The following is a 15,978-nucleotide window of genomic DNA, read 5'->3' on the forward strand; positions in this document are numbered from 1 at the left end:
AAACGCCGCCGGAATCCAACCTGATCCACAGAAAGTCCACGCTGTGCGCAGTTTTCCTGTACCTTGTTCAACAAACGATGTCCGTAGTTTTCTGGGCTTATGCTCTTATTTCCGGCGATTTGTGAAACAATTTGCCGACATCGCTCGCCCTCTCACTGACCTTCTTAAGAAAGATGCCTCTTTCTCTTGGGGACCACTGCAGGAGCAAGCCTTCTCTACCCTGATCGAGCGGCTTACAACCTCCCCGATTCTGTCACACTTTGACCCTGCTGCGCCTACTGAAGTACGAACTGACGCGAGTGGTTATGGCATCGGCGCTGTCCTCGCTCAACGTCAACAGGGCCACGAGCGTGTCATCGCTTACGCCAACCGCCTTCTTTATTCCCTTCACCGTAACAATATATATATATATATATATATATATATATATATATATATATATATACAGAGAGAGAGATGAATGACAGACTGACAGACGGTTTGTCCCCGGAAAGGAAAGTCATGGAGGTACCCTAACAAAGCTAATCTCATAAACAAAATTTGGCAGAACCCATCTCAACATGACTGTCAACCGTAATGCACTTAGCATTCAAGCAATATAGCGATTAACGTAGTGCCGCCACCAAAACGCCTTAGATATGAAGCCTGTACTGCAGCGGGATTCCTCTCTAAGGCCTTTCCTATGAACACTCTAAGCCATTCAGCGACGCAACCGCGAAGCCTGCGAGTGGACTCCAAAATGCATGGAACGTGGGTTCATGTGAGAAACAGATTACATGGCAGCCGGGCTCTTCTGATGCGCTTCTTTCTGGTTACGGTGTGCTATGAAGTAGCGCTACTGATAAGTTCGCACTTTGATGCGTGGCGCGTCGTTGCATGAAACGCAGAGAGTTGTTCCTGCTCTGGTCGCGCACCCACATACTAAGTCACTCGCTCTCAACTCGCTAATGCGTTGGTGTGAAATATGTTCGTAGACAAGTCGCACATACCCAGTGAACTTGCAGCACAGTTTGATAAAGCGTCCGCTGCTGTCCTTGAGGAGCATGTTTGACGGGGGCTCGATTCTGCCTAGGAGGAGGGAAATTTCAAAGCTTTTCCACTTGCACATTCGGCAGCTTGAAAGGCAGCCGACCCCCTGTCCCGCTGCATTGCTGATACTGTACGCTGCTTTGCACTGCACACACTGCGCCGTCTATCGGCGGCACCGTAGAGTGCGCTCTTTTGCGCTGGTTAGATTCCACGAGGGTCACAGAAATTAAAAAAGATTCTTGGCAGCTGAAATATTGGGCTTTTTTACCTGCGAAAACCACCATCTTGTTATGAGGCACACCATAGTGGGAGACTCTGGTTTAACTTGTACCACCTGGGGTTCTTTAACGTGCACCTAAATCCAAATACACGGGTGTTTTCTGCATTTCGCCCCCATCGAAATGCGGCAGCCGTGGCCGGATTCTCGGCAGCTATATCTAGATATCGTTGGCAGCTAGTGCTTGTCGCTTTCGTGATTGCTCAAGCAGATCCAGAGAGCGGAGAAGATGGCAAGAGCCAGCGATGCCCTTTACTAGGGGCCTGACCATTAGCGATGCACCTTCGGGGGCCACGCACAAAAACTCTGATTATTCTTTCAATAAAGTTTATCTTACTACTACTACTCCGTGATGGTGGCAGATGCGATGAAGAGATTAGGAATGAATACTACATGATTTAATGTAGATGCTTTAACGGCAATGGCGAGCTTGCAGCCGATAGTAGCGGATAAGATAAAATGTGAGAGGAAGTTCGTTCTGCCATTCAATCTCGAAACAAGTTTTCGGCCCCCACAGCAGGATTCTAGTAAATGAGGCTTCGAACAAACAAAACATCAGCAGAAAAATTAGAAATCTGTTTTCAGTTTGAGAACACATTTCTGCTAATGAGCGAGTCCTGGCTTACCATGTTTTATGCATTTAAAATCGTATATAAATTGTACAAACATTAGCAAAAAGTGAATGAAATTGGTACAAAACCACCTTCAAGTAAAAAACAAAAGGCAACGTACTGCGATGATTTGCTTAATCCTCCGCAATGCATGCAGCGATTGCATTAGTTCGACTTCCTGTTTTCTAAAGGAAGCGCAGCACTCAATATTCAGCAACATGGCAAATTCACACTAATGACTCTCGTTTTATATCGTCTTGGTCATCCCAGAATGTGGGATATTTGTTGAAACGCCCAACGTGTCTTGTAACTTGTGTTGTAACTATAATAAATGTTTGCAGCGTCGTTAACGAAGCATCAACGAGCCACTAATGGGCAAACTTTGAAATGGCAGCATCAGAAGCACATATGGGCTAACGGTGGCAATAATTAGAGCCAAAACTAAATAATTTGCCTTACTTTCTATGAAAATCATTTGCGCACTATTAATGTGCAGGGCAATTCATCTCCCAAATCCTACCCGCTTTCCCCACAAAAGATTAAGTGGAGTTGTCTTTCTTTGATAACTTTATTTAAAGCAACTGGTAATGTTCTGGATATGTTTTACCGACCATTTTTCACAAGAAGTAGTAGATGTTGACATATTTAAACTTCCGTGTATAGGAATGTATAAACGCTTCATAATTATCGGAATAAACGCCGTTTCGTTAGAAGAAAATGCACTGTAGCGTCCTGTTATGGTCGAGTAGATGTAGCTGGAAATGCACTAGAGTAAAGGACCTTCCAGTCTGCCTATATGTCAGTGCGCTTTCAAAACATGCGTTATTGCAGCTCGGTTAGATTTATTAATACGACCAGGCTTGAATAGAATAGACCATTTGCAACCCCAAGTTACTCGAATTACAAGCTAAATGTGAAATTCCCATTCATCTATATGCCGGGTTGTCAACGCAAAATTTTGTGCATGAGCCCTGCGATCATGCTTCATTTTCAAGGCTGCGTGGACTCTGGTTTACTGGCTCGGTGCGATGTTTTATGACTGCGTCGCGACATCGTATCCCTGCCCGCGAGAGATGGGTTCATATGAGAAATAAAAATATGTGCAAAAAGTAAATTCTGAGATTTTACGCCCCATTAAAACCACCATAGGATTATCAGACACGTAGTGTAGGACACGGGATTAATTTTGACCACTTGGGCACTTGGAGTACACACGGGCGTGTTTGCAATTCGCCCCCATTTAAATGCAGCCGCCACGAAAGATGTCGAACCAGCGACCTCGAGCTATGCTGCGCAAAGCCAGAGTCACTGGGTGATCACATCAGGCGGTTATATGGAAGATACATTCAACGTGCAAGATTTGCTGTCCTCATTATGCTGGCAATAATAAAAAGTCGTCGCAGTTTCACCTGAAAGGCGAAGCATCAATTGCGATAGCAAATTTGTAGAGAGCTATACGGAGTAATGATAGCAGCTTTATCAGCTGTATAAACTTGGACATGCAGCAGCACCGGCAACACGCAGAACTCTTGTCGACGCCGTCGGCGTTTTGCCCGCGTTCGCACAAAATGCGTGCGACGTTGGTGACTGTTGCCGGAGACTCCGATATAAATAGGCACTTGGTGACGCAGCTAAACGTCGCCTCCCTTCCCCCCCCCTGCCCCCCCCCCCCCCCCCCAATGACTTTCGCGCGTCGGAAGAAGGCGCGTTTGCTCTACAAATATGGTGATTGTAAAGGAGGAAAGAGACGCCTACTTCTGCAGCCCTTAAGGGAGCACGGCGCAGAACGCGCATTTGTTCTCCGCCGTGCGTTCACTCCCCGTGAAAGCGCGCGTCGTTCGCGCCCTTTCACTCGCACATACAGCGTTCGGTGCGCGGCGACGATTTCATCTCCATTGACGTCATACGGAACCTCACGGCGACGACGACGACGACGCCGACGGCAGAAATATACTTTGGAGTGTCCATATAATTGCTATCGCAATAAAACTAACTCTAAAAAAATCACAGCATATCCACTGGGTGAATGATGATGAGTGGGCGAAGCTCCGGAGGGAATCATCGGATCTCCCGCTTAAGGGGACGCTAGCACAAACGCGTTAGAAACGTGCAGTACTCTCTAGTAAGGGGGAGCGGCCACAGCGTCTTACGCAGCCATTTAAAAATGCCGGAACGTGTACCGCGTTTGCCGACGCCATCACATGACTGCTGAGAGAGTGTACCCCGTATTCATAAACGCTCCTCGACTTGAACTTGACTTGCCACGGCTTTGGGCAGCGCGTTCGAAACGCGTTGAAGGTAAGGCGGAGAGGCCACAGCGTCTTACACCAGCTTCTTACACGGGCCGTAACGCGCTAGCACAAACGCGTTAGAAACGCGCTAGAAACGCGGCCTTTCGTTAATGTTGGGTATTTATTGCCATCGTGGTGCGTGTGTCTATGTGCGCTTCGTGGCGTAGTGGTTAGCGCCACGCGTTCGGTAGTGAGGGGTCCCTGGTTCGATTCCGCGCTACGGACACAACTTTCGGAATTTTTTTTTCATAAAACGCCGGAAGCGTTCTCCGGAAGCCGGAAGCTGGCTTCCGGAACCGGAAGTGGAAACGGAAGCGGAAGTCGGCTTCCGGTTATACTATACGTATACATATATATGTATATATGGGTATACATACATATACGGACACACAACGCCATCTATTGAGCAATTCATAAAACTAGACGTGGCTACCTACTACGACGGGGACGAACGTGTGCCGCTATAAAGAGCTTCGCCCCTAAATCTAGACGTGGCTACCTACTACGACGGGGACGAACGGGTGCCGCTATAAGGAGCTTCGCGCCTAAAATACAGATGGTAATTGGAGAGCGCCGTGGTACGCCAGCGCGCAGTCAGAGCATGAGTACAGTGTACTAGAAGAGTTGTAGTGCGCTCACACCGCGGCAGAGCTTGACGCACTTCATGTCGCCGCCGACAGTGGCGCGGTTCGCAGCGTCACCCTGCCCTTTACTGGTGTTTCGCTATGTTCAATACTTAATCCTGCTTCCTGATTGCCTGCTTCCTCTTGCCTGATTGCCTATTGCCTGATTGCCTATTGCCTGATTGCCGCTTCCTGCTTCCTCTCACGAGTGAAGCCGACGGGAGCGGACGTGTCGAGTCGAGGTGCCATTTCAGCGCAGCAGGAGCAGCGTGCCAAAGAGATAAGTTTTGTTATTTTATATTTCACTTTTTGGTTTTTTTAGGAGGGTTAGCTTAGCCAAACAATCTTTATAAATTATTTTAATGCTTTCTCACTTTCTTGGTCTTCTCGCTTAGATAAAAGTAGGTAAAGAATTTTTTTTTTTCTTTTCCACATCTACGCCTTGTTAGTACGAGATGATGGTTGGTACTTGGGGGAACCCACGCGTGCGTTGTTCTGAGTGCGAGCGTTCCTACGCGCTGGAAGAAACGCGGTTTAAATCAGCACGCGAAGCGAATGGTGCAGATTTTATCTGTAGGATGTGTGTGCTAGGGTCGCGGCTAGACCGCCTAGAGCAAGACAAGGATAAGTTAGCTAAGCGGGTTGGAAAGCTAGAAAAGGAACTTCAAATCGAGCAGAAGCAGAGGAAGGAGGCAGAAGAAAAGCTAGCTAACGCAGAAATCCAGCTGAGCGCCGCCATTCTGCAAAGCACTGATGAGCGCATCGAGGCGAGCACCGCGAACGGAGCTGGCTCCGATGCGAGTGCAGAGACAGCCGAACCCGCCACGCCGGTAAGCAGTGGCGCAAACGTCAGTGATAGTCACGAAGGGGATACCACTGACGCGGCCGGGGAAGAAAACAAAGCCAAGGGCAAGAATAAGAAAGGAGGGGAGGGCATTGTGACTTCGGGGGCAGCTTTCGGCGGTGAGGGGGAAGGAAAGCGTCGAGTTGTGTTTGTTGGGGATTCCAACATGCGTAAAGTAGAACCGGCGATAGCAGAGAGGGTAGGGGCAGACGAACGAGTCCAGGTTAGCGCGCTTCCGGGAAAGCCGATTAGAGAGGTGATCGCGAAGGCCAAGGAACGCATGTGGGACACAATGGAGGAGAGACACCTAGTGGTGATAATGGGCGGAGTGATTGACGTACTGAACGGACGAGGAGCAGGAATCACAAAGCAAATAGCCAAAGGGGTCACCGACCTGCGGAATGTTTCAAAAGAAGTACAAATCGCGGTGTGCACGGTGCCAGAGGTTGAAAGGCAGGGTTATAAAATTGAAAGGGCAGTTCTTGCAGTAAACAGGGAAATTTGGACTCTAGCTAAAGCAATGAATTTTACGGTCATTGACATCAACCGTGAAGTGCACCGAGCAGGCCGCGAAGGCGCTTTTGTGCGTGACGGGATACATTTTAGTGAAAGTGTAGCAACACCGGTCGGAAATCGATTCGCGGCACGAGCTGTAGCTTTTTTAGGCGGGCCCCAGGCAATCAGGAAGCAGGATTAAGTATTGAACATAGCGAAACACCAGTAAAGGGCAGAATTAGGCGACCAGGGGTCAGGAAAAGACGCAGAAAGGATAAGAATAGAGAAGGTAAAATTTGCTACATTAACATGCAGGGTGGTCGTAAGCAGGAAAAATGGCTGGAAATTCAAACGCAACTGAATGATGAAGCGATTAGTGTGTACGCCTTGACCGAAACGCATCTACGAGATTTGGAGCAGCCGCCTGTTATTGACAACTTTGTATGGGAAGGGTGCAACAGAATGACCGGGTCAAGGAAAGGCGGAGGCGTAGGCGTACTAATTAGGCGAGGTCTGAAGTGGCGAAGGGTAAACGAGACATGTAAAGAGCATTTATGGATTAGTGGTACATGGCAAGGTAAAAAGACGTGGCTGGGAGTAGCTTACCTGTGGACAGGTAGTGATAGCAGGGAAAAAAATAAGGAATTGGTCGATTGCATTAGAAGCGATATTAATGAGTTCAGTAACTCGGGCCAGGTGATATTAGTGGGAGATATGAACGCGCACATGGACGATTTAGACGGATATACTGATTACAACGGCTCTCTAGTGCTGGATTTGTGTGATGAACAGAACCTTATAGTAGTTAACAGGGAGAATAAGTGTCATGGACAGGTAACGTGGCAATGCGGAAACAGGCAGTCATGTATCGACTACGCCTTAGTCTCAGAAATGGTCTACGAACAACTGGACCAAATGATAATAGACGAAAATGGAAAAAATAGCCTGGGAAGCGATCATAGACGTTTAGCATTAAAGTTTGGGAGAGATACCAGCGCAGAACATGAACCAATAGCCTCAGAGTTTTTAAAAATGAATGACGAGCAAATAACAGAGATCGCAAACAACATAGAGAAGAAAATTGAGGCTTTTCCTACAGCAGTCTGGGAATATAAGGAACTGGTGGAGGTTATGCAGCATGAAATAAGGCGGACACGGCAATACAATTGTTGGATTGGAAAGAGGAAACCACGTAAGTGGTGGAACAAGGAAATTAAACAAGCTATAGAAGAGCGTAAAGAGGCATCTAGGGTTCATCGAGAAGCCAAAAAGTTGGGATTACAAGAAGAAGAGGTGCTCCTTAGATGGAATACGTACCGAGAAAAGAAAAGGGTTGCGAGTGAGCTCGTGCAAGAGAAAATTAAATGCGCAAGTGAACGTTGGGTGCATAACATTCACAAAAGAGACAAAGGCGCCCCAAAAAGATTCTGGAACCATATAAAAGCACTCGGAGCTCCAACTAGAAACTCGCAAACGGCTATAAGGGATGAAGACGGTAACATCTATGAAGGCGATGATGCGCTGCGGTACATCACAGACGTTATCAGGCATAACTTCGGTACGAGAAAAAGCGTAGTTCAGACAACAGATCCAGCAACAACAGAGAGGCCTGAGAGATCAAAATTCAGCATAGAAAGCTTTTATTGGAAAAGGGCAGCAGAAAATGTCCCTAACAACACGGCAGCAGGACCCGATGAAATCCCAATACAGCTAATCAAAAACCTCGGTCCAAAAAGCAAGGCACTGCTGACTAATGCCATAGAGCAAGTGATTAGAACAAAGAATATTCCCGTTGGATGGCGTGAAAGCAAGATGAATCTTATCTACAAAGGCAAAGGAGATAAGGATAAGACGAGCTCGTACAGGCCAGTTACAGTAACGTCGGTGATATATAGAATGGCAATGCAAGCCATAAAATTAGAACTGTCGAAGTGGGTGGAAGAAAACGGTGTATTGGGGGAACTACAGAATGGGTTCAGGCCAGGCAGACGCTTAGAAGACAATATGTTTGTACTAACTCAGTGCATAGAGATTTCAGTAGCTCAGAAAAGACCTTTATGGATAGCATTTCTAGATATTAAAGGAGCTTATGACAACGTAGACAGGGAATTGTTGTGGGATATTCTTCAATACGAAGGCATAGATGACGATTTCGTGGAGCTGCTGAGGGAGATATATCGAGACAACCAAGTACAAGTGGCATGGGAAGGCCGAAAAGGAAATGAAATGGTGGGAATTCACCAAGGATTGAAGCAAGGATGCCCTCTGTCACCATTGTTGTTCACGCTTTACGTCAAGGGCATAGAAAGACGACTGGAAAACAGCGAATTAGGTTTTGATTTATCCTACATGCGTAATGGACAAATGGTGCAACAGAAGATCCCTGGACTGATGTACGCAGACGACATTGTGCTACTAGCGGACAATAAAAAAGATTTACAGATACTTGCGAATATCTGTGGGAACGCAGCGACAAATCTAGGCCTTAAGTTTAGCACAGAGAAATCAGGGATTATGATCTTTAATGAGCACACGAGTAACTTCGTGGTGTCAATTCAACAGCAAGTAATACCCATAGTGAAGCAATATAAGTACCTCGGCGTACACATAAACGAAGGAAAGAATTACTCAAGCAACCACCAAGATAATCTGAAAATAAAGGGGAAGCGGAATGCAGCATTAATGAAACACAGAGCACTGTGGGGCCACAATAAGTATGAGGTGGTGCGTGGAATCTGGAAAGGAGTAATGGTGCCAGCGCTAACATTCGCAAATGCCATTATATGCTTAAAATCGGATATATTGGCGGGTTTGGAAGTTAACCAAAGATCAGTAGGCCGGTTGGCTTTGGGAGCACACGGTAATACGACAAATGAGGCAGTGCATGGAGACATGGGTTGGGCCTCTTTTGAAGTCAGAGAAGCACAAAGCAAAATTAGTTTTGAAGAAAGGCTCAGGAACATGGATGAAAATAAATGGGCGGCTAAAGTGCACAAGTATCTCTACATGAAAAGCGTGGACACAGAATGGAGGAAGAGGTCAAGGAAGCTGGCAACCAAGTACAGGATAATCGAAACTGTAAATAGACAACCAGGGGTCATCAGAAAGAAAGTGAGAGAAATAGAGACCGTGAATTGGATGCAAAGAATGGAAACGAAAAGGACAATGGAGATTTACAAGAATGAGAAGAAAGAAATTAGAAGGGAAAATCTGTACGATAACACAAAGGGCAGTGCCTTGCTATTTGAGGCTCGAGCCGGTTGCCTAAGGACGAAAACATATCGGAACAAATATTCGGAATTAGATGAGACATGTGTATGCTGCAGTAAAGATCCAGAGACCACTCAGCACATCCTAATGGAATGCGACGGGATCCACCCAGCGAGAACCGTAGGTAACGTGCAACTCCCAGAAGCGCTTGGGTTTAAAGTGGAAGGAAACATAAACAGATCAGCCGTAGAGATCAGCAAGAGACGATTAGAGTACTGGTGGAAAAAAAGTAGGGAAAAGATGGATGCGACCTGATCTCTTAAAATCATAGGCAGCGGTACAAGGTAAATTTTTGAAAAAGAAAAATAATGATAGGTATACAAAAATGCAAGATAAAGAACATGTATAGTATACCTGATTAAATCAAGCAGGCTAGGTGACTATTTGTCGCCGCCCCGTTTCAAAGGGGATGCCAATAAATCATCATCATCATCACCTGAAACTTTCCTACGCGTCGCGGTAAAACAGCTATCGCGTGTTGCTGTTTTCACTGTATAAAAGTAAAATGCACGACGTGCAGCGCGCGAAAGTTCTTTTGGTGCACCTTCGCAGTGTGCAGTGAAATAAATTACTATTGTTGCGGCTGATCTACAGTGGGTTGGCGATTTTTTTTTTAGCCGGAGGCACGGATGAACTAGCCTTGCTATTCATGCTGTTCTGTTAAAGGCTTGATACGGTCGCTGCAGTCACGGTAGCAAGAGGCACTCGAGTTTTTTCTGCAGCTGATCGATAAAATGGTCAGTGTGGTTTCGCCACAACGACCGCGCATCCGCGTTTCCAGCACCACCGCGCCGAATTTAACCACCACTTCGAGTATTTTTTTTTTCGCAGGTAAGGCGTGCAGCGCCTTAGACATTTTCACGTTGCCCCATCTATTCACGAAATTAAATATTTAGGTATCACTGCTGCACAATTTATGCTGGTTAGCTGGTTATTTATGTATTACATCTTTCGTAACGTTAATGCGACATGAAATCGAAAGGATGAAAATACCAGGTACACCGGTGAGCAAAAGTATACAGACCACAGGGTCGCCGAAAAAACTCAATTTCTTCGTAATTAACATGCATAAAGCGGAATTGACCAGTACACGTTAAAGCTCACAATGCCAAGATTGGACTGCAGTCCTCAATTTCAAGTTGCATTCGCAGGCAGTTGAAAAAAAATCAGCTTTATCGCGCAATCCCTGGTCCGTATACTTTTGCTCACGGGTGTACATTTCTGCAATAATTAACAATGTTTATTTGCAACGAAGTAAAGAATGATCCCGGAAGAGACGGGAGCAGCCTGTGAAAATTCCGAATAGCTACTGTCTAGTACGCTTCGGCTTTTCTTCGCGGTTGCTTGGTCCCTTTCACACCATTTCCTTTTGTTCCTGGGCTTCGGTGTCGTCTTCGTCACGTACTGTGGTAAATTCGGAAGAATCGTGGGAACAGCGTTTTCTGATAGCAGTGGCGATTGTCACGAGGAATTCACACCTCTTTGCATTCTATATTTATAAGGTGCACAGGTCCCTAATTATGAATCGTGGTTCGAAGTGTAAATCACAGACTCGCAAGATTCCTCCAGTGTCTTATCTGCGCGGTTGAGGTTCCTCTCCCATTCCTTTCGCCGTTCTTCATCGCGTGGAACGCTGAGCAAAGACTCCTTTGGTGCATCTTTCACACGGCTGTAGGCAGATCTGCACTCAGGTTCAAAGCAGTATTTTCGACGGCGGCTAGCCATTCTCACTCACTAAGAGTGCACATTGAGTAAAGCGCCAAGCAGAGAGCAAGCAGAGAGGATACTGCTGAAAACACCGGCGGGACATGCAGTCGAGAGCCGACAACGTCGACATTAAGTGGTTAGTTTTCAGAAAGGAAAGGTTGGCGCTATCTTCTGCAGCCCTTGAGGGAGAACGGTCAACGTCGCGATCCAACAGAACGTACTCCATACCAAGCGAGGGAAGTTTTCAGGAGAAACTGGCGGCAGCGCCTCTGGCGGGCGCCGGAGCAGGCGACACTGAGTGCGCCGCGGCGACGCGGCGCAGGGATGTGGCAGTGAGCACACTGCCCCTATTCTAGTACACTGTAAGCATGAGCAAACGCATGTAAATGAAGCTAATCTAGCCGGAGCGCTGCAGACGACAAAGGAGAGTCGTCCCTCTGACATCACGGGAGCGCCGCTCGACGCGCCGCCATCGGTAGCGCAAGAGAACGATAACTAGTGATAGGTCAAAAAACCTGCACAGAGATCAAAATTCTTCTCAGTGCTTCTTTTTTTATTATGCTTTAGATATATATTCGCGAAACATTGTAAGGGCAGTCCAAGAAGTACCCAGAGCATCAAATATGGTTGCGTAAGTTGACCTACAGTGTGTTGAACAAGGTGTTGAACATTCGGCTCCATCAACGGTGCAGAGGGTCGATCTCTTTCTAAGTGCACGCTTTGATCTATAGATCGGAGAATTACAATCTCCACCCGCAAAAACGTTGTACAACTTACCCTTTTCCTCTGTTACTGTAAATACAAGGCGTAAGGCACTCGAACCCACTACCTATGTTCGTGGCACCATGTGGCTTTGCAGCGCAACGCCTATAGCCCTTCTTTTAGGTCCTCATCATCTATGCGCTTAAGCGCTAGAGCAAGCTGAATTCGACATTCTAGTTCAATATGGGCACACCAAATACCCACGTCTGAAACCAATTTGGCACGGGTACGAAATCATGTTCTCTATCGGCGAACTATCTAAGCAGTCGAGTAAAATTATTTTGATGAGTTTAACTACGCTAGATGTAGGATATATTGGCCAAATGTTATCTAAGTGGAAACCAGCACCTTGTTCTTCCTTTTTCTTTTTGATAAGGGGACTACTTTTGCTAGTCTCCGTTCCAGAGGAATCCTCGAACTGTTAACAGAATGGTGCATTGTAAGCAATGCGTGAAACGATATAATAAAGGTTTTATTATTGGCATAGTAATTTCATCAGAACATTTCCGCAGACCACGGAGGTAAAAAATAAACAAAATCAGGGAGACTCAACTCCAGTTGACATCCACATAAAAAAAACGCACTCGATGTGATTGGCTCATCAACCATGCGTGTGTGCACATGAAGTGTGGTTTTCGACATAAAAATATTAGCGTTAAAGAGCAGCACGTTATGCGAAGAATTGATCTTATTTGCAGTTAAATATAAATGGGCTGGATAATATATACACATATTAACATGCAGTACGTCATACATATATTATTTTTTTGAAATTTTCAGTGGTGGATTCATAACGTTGTGTTGCACACGTGGTGCTTCTGATGCGTCGGTTTCTTCTCGTGCAACTGCTGCTCGAAACACGCCAATCGTCTACACGCGCCAGCTTGCCCGAGAGAAAGGGTGATTTATGCCGCTTGTCGAAACATGGGTCCGTGGCGTTGGGCGTTAGAGGCCAGATACGGACAGAAAGTGCCTCGATCTCGGCAAGGAATCTTCGCTTTAAAAAACAGAAAATGTGGAAGAGCTATAAGAACAACACACGCACAGAGAGGTCAAATCTTCATAACGAATATATTTATTTATTTATTTATTTATTTATTTATTTATTTATTTATTTATTTATTTATTTATTTATTTATTTATTTATTTATTTAATAATACTGTCAGCCCCTGAAGGGCCATTACAGGAGTGGAAGATAAGCACACATACAATAATACAGAACGACAAAAAAAGCAAGTAAATGAACAACTGCAGACGTCTCAACAGGGATGTGAACCAGTTTAAATGCCATGCACTGTGCAAATTCCCCCCAAAAATAAGAAACAAGAAATGAACAGATACACATTTTGCAAAGTTATGATAAACTTATTAGTTAGCGGCAAAAAGAATATCGTGCACACATTGTAAAAATTCTTCAACGCATGAGGCTAACATGACAGAGTCGGGGAGCGCATTCCATTCTGCAATACCTCTCGAGATAAAGCTGTACTTAAAACAGTCATTTCTGACTTGAGGGGGTGTGATGTACTGGCTATGACGATGTCTGGATATTTAATTTGTCGAGATTTTGAAGTACTTGTGTTTATCGACAAGCAAGTGACCAGTAATGATAAGGTAAATATGCTTCAGTCGCTCATATCTATTACGCAAATCTAGCGGAGGTATGTCGGCAAGCTTACAAAGTTCAGTGGGGGATTATATATATATATATATATATATATATATATATATATATATATATATATATATATATATATATATATATATATATATATATATATATATAAAAATTAAGTTTAACTTCTCTTCACGCGGAATTTATTCATTCACTGACTTAATGATCATATGAAAGGAAGGACAGGGGTTGGTGTGTGAGGATTAAGATTTTTATTCCAGTGTCCGACGATGCATTTTTTCCGCGATCTAGTCACACCGGGATCAAAATTTTCTGACCGCGATTGTATGCCTTCCGCAGCTTGCACAATAGGGCCAATCGGATCGAACAATTACATCCCGATAGGACTCGATCGCGATAGATAATGGTACGGTGTCAGACCCGTCTTAGATATCATCAGTTAACTCGCTACGCTCAAACAGTGCTCGTACGGGACAAAGCTTTCTAAGTATGGTATAGTCCTTTAATATTGAAACCCGCCAGCAGCAAACACCTCCACCATCCAACTAATATATTAAGGCAGTTAATGTACTGCCGACTCAAGCGTGCAAGAATGTTACTGCTCCGCCGGGAAGCTGAACGTGTCTGTTGTCGCCGTTGTGGTTTGTTTAGTAGTGGTTTGTTTAGTAACTATAGCGATAGTTTAAAAGGCCTGCACAGAGATAAAACTTCTTCTCACTTGCTTTCTGTTTTAGTAATATCTTCGCGAAATATTGTAACGGCAGTCACAGAAATAGCCAGAACAGCATTCATGGTTACGTAAGATTGTCTACATTCAGCAAGTTCCCAAGACTTCGGCTCCATGAACAGGCAATGCTCTTCGTATCGCGATTGCAACCGAACTTCGGGTGAATAAATTTCCTGGTGAAGTGCACCCCTTCAATCTATTGATCTAAGAATTACAAGCAAGCTCGACCCTGAAAAAAAACACTGCATATCCATGGGGTGAATGATGATGAGTGGGCGAAGCTCCGGAGGGAATCATCGGTAAACCGTGAATCTTCCGTGTAATTCGCCCAGTCTCGCCGCACTAAATCGAACGATTGACTTCCACCAATGAAACGCGCCATGTGTGATGTCATTCCTATTTTATAACAGCGCGCTTCATTATAATTGCACCATCTCCCGCTTAAGGGGACGCTAGCACAAACGCGTTAGAAACGTGCAGTACTCTCTAGTAAGATGTACACGCTCGCGGCCACAGCGTCTTACGCAGCCGTTTACACATGCCGGAACGTGCACCGCATTTGCCGACGCCATCACATGACTGCTGAGAGAGTATAACCGCCGTATTCATAAACGCTCCTCGACTTGAACTTGACTTGCCACCGCCTTCAACGCGTTTCGAACGCGCTGCCGAAGGCGGTGGCAAGTCAAGTTCAAGTCGAGGAGCGAACGCGTTGAAGGCGGTGGCAAGTTCAAGTCGAGGAGCGTTTATGAATACGGGGGTGAGGCGGAGAGGCCACAGCGTCTTACACCAGCTTCTTACACGGGCCGTAACGCGCTAGCACAAACGCGTTAGACACGCGCAGTCTTTCGTTAATGTTGGGTATTTATTGTCATCGTGGTGCGTGTGTCCATGTGCGCTTCGTGGCTTAGTGGTTGGCGTCGCTTGTTCGGAAGCGAGGGGTCCCTGGTTCGATTCCGCACTACGGAGAGAACTTCCGGAATTTTTTTTTATTGCGACACTCCAAAGCAGTTTTCTGCCGTCGGCGTCGCCGTGAGGTTCCGTATGACGTCAAGGGAGATGAAATCGTCGCCGCGCGCCGCCGAACGCTGTATGTGCGAGTGAAAGGGCGCGAGGGACGCGTGCTTTCACGGGGAGTGAACGCACGGCGGAGAACAAACGCGCGTTCTCTGCCGTGCTCCCTTAAGGGCTGCAGAAGTAGGCGTCTCTTTCCTCCTTTACAATCACCATATATGTAGAGCAAACGCGCCTTCTTTTGACGCACGAAAGGCCGTGGGGGGGGGGAGGGGGAGGGAAGAGAGGCGACGTTTAGCTGCGGCACCAAGTGCCTATTTATATCAGAGGCTCCGGCAACAGTCACCAACGCCGCACGCATTTTGTGCGAACGCGGGCAAAACGCCGACGGCGTCGACAACAGTTCTGCGTGTTGCCGGTGCTGCCGCATGTCCAAGTTTATACAGGTGATAAAGCTACCATCATTACTCCGTATAGCTCTCTACAAATTTGCTATCGCAATTGATGCTTCGCCTTTCAGGTGAAACTGCGACAACTTTTTCTGATAAAAGTAGACGTGGCTACCTACTACGACGACGGCAACTACTACGACGGCTACTACTACTACTACATACTACAGAGGAGGGACAGACCCACACCCTAAGGAGCTTCGCCCCTAAAATTGCCCCCACCTCCCCGAAGGGAATCGTGA

This window comes from Dermacentor silvarum, chromosome 5 (genome assembly GCF_013339745.2).
Source record: "Dermacentor silvarum isolate Dsil-2018 chromosome 5, BIME_Dsil_1.4, whole genome shotgun sequence".
Lineage (NCBI taxonomy): Eukaryota > Metazoa > Arthropoda > Arachnida > Ixodida > Ixodidae > Dermacentor > Dermacentor silvarum.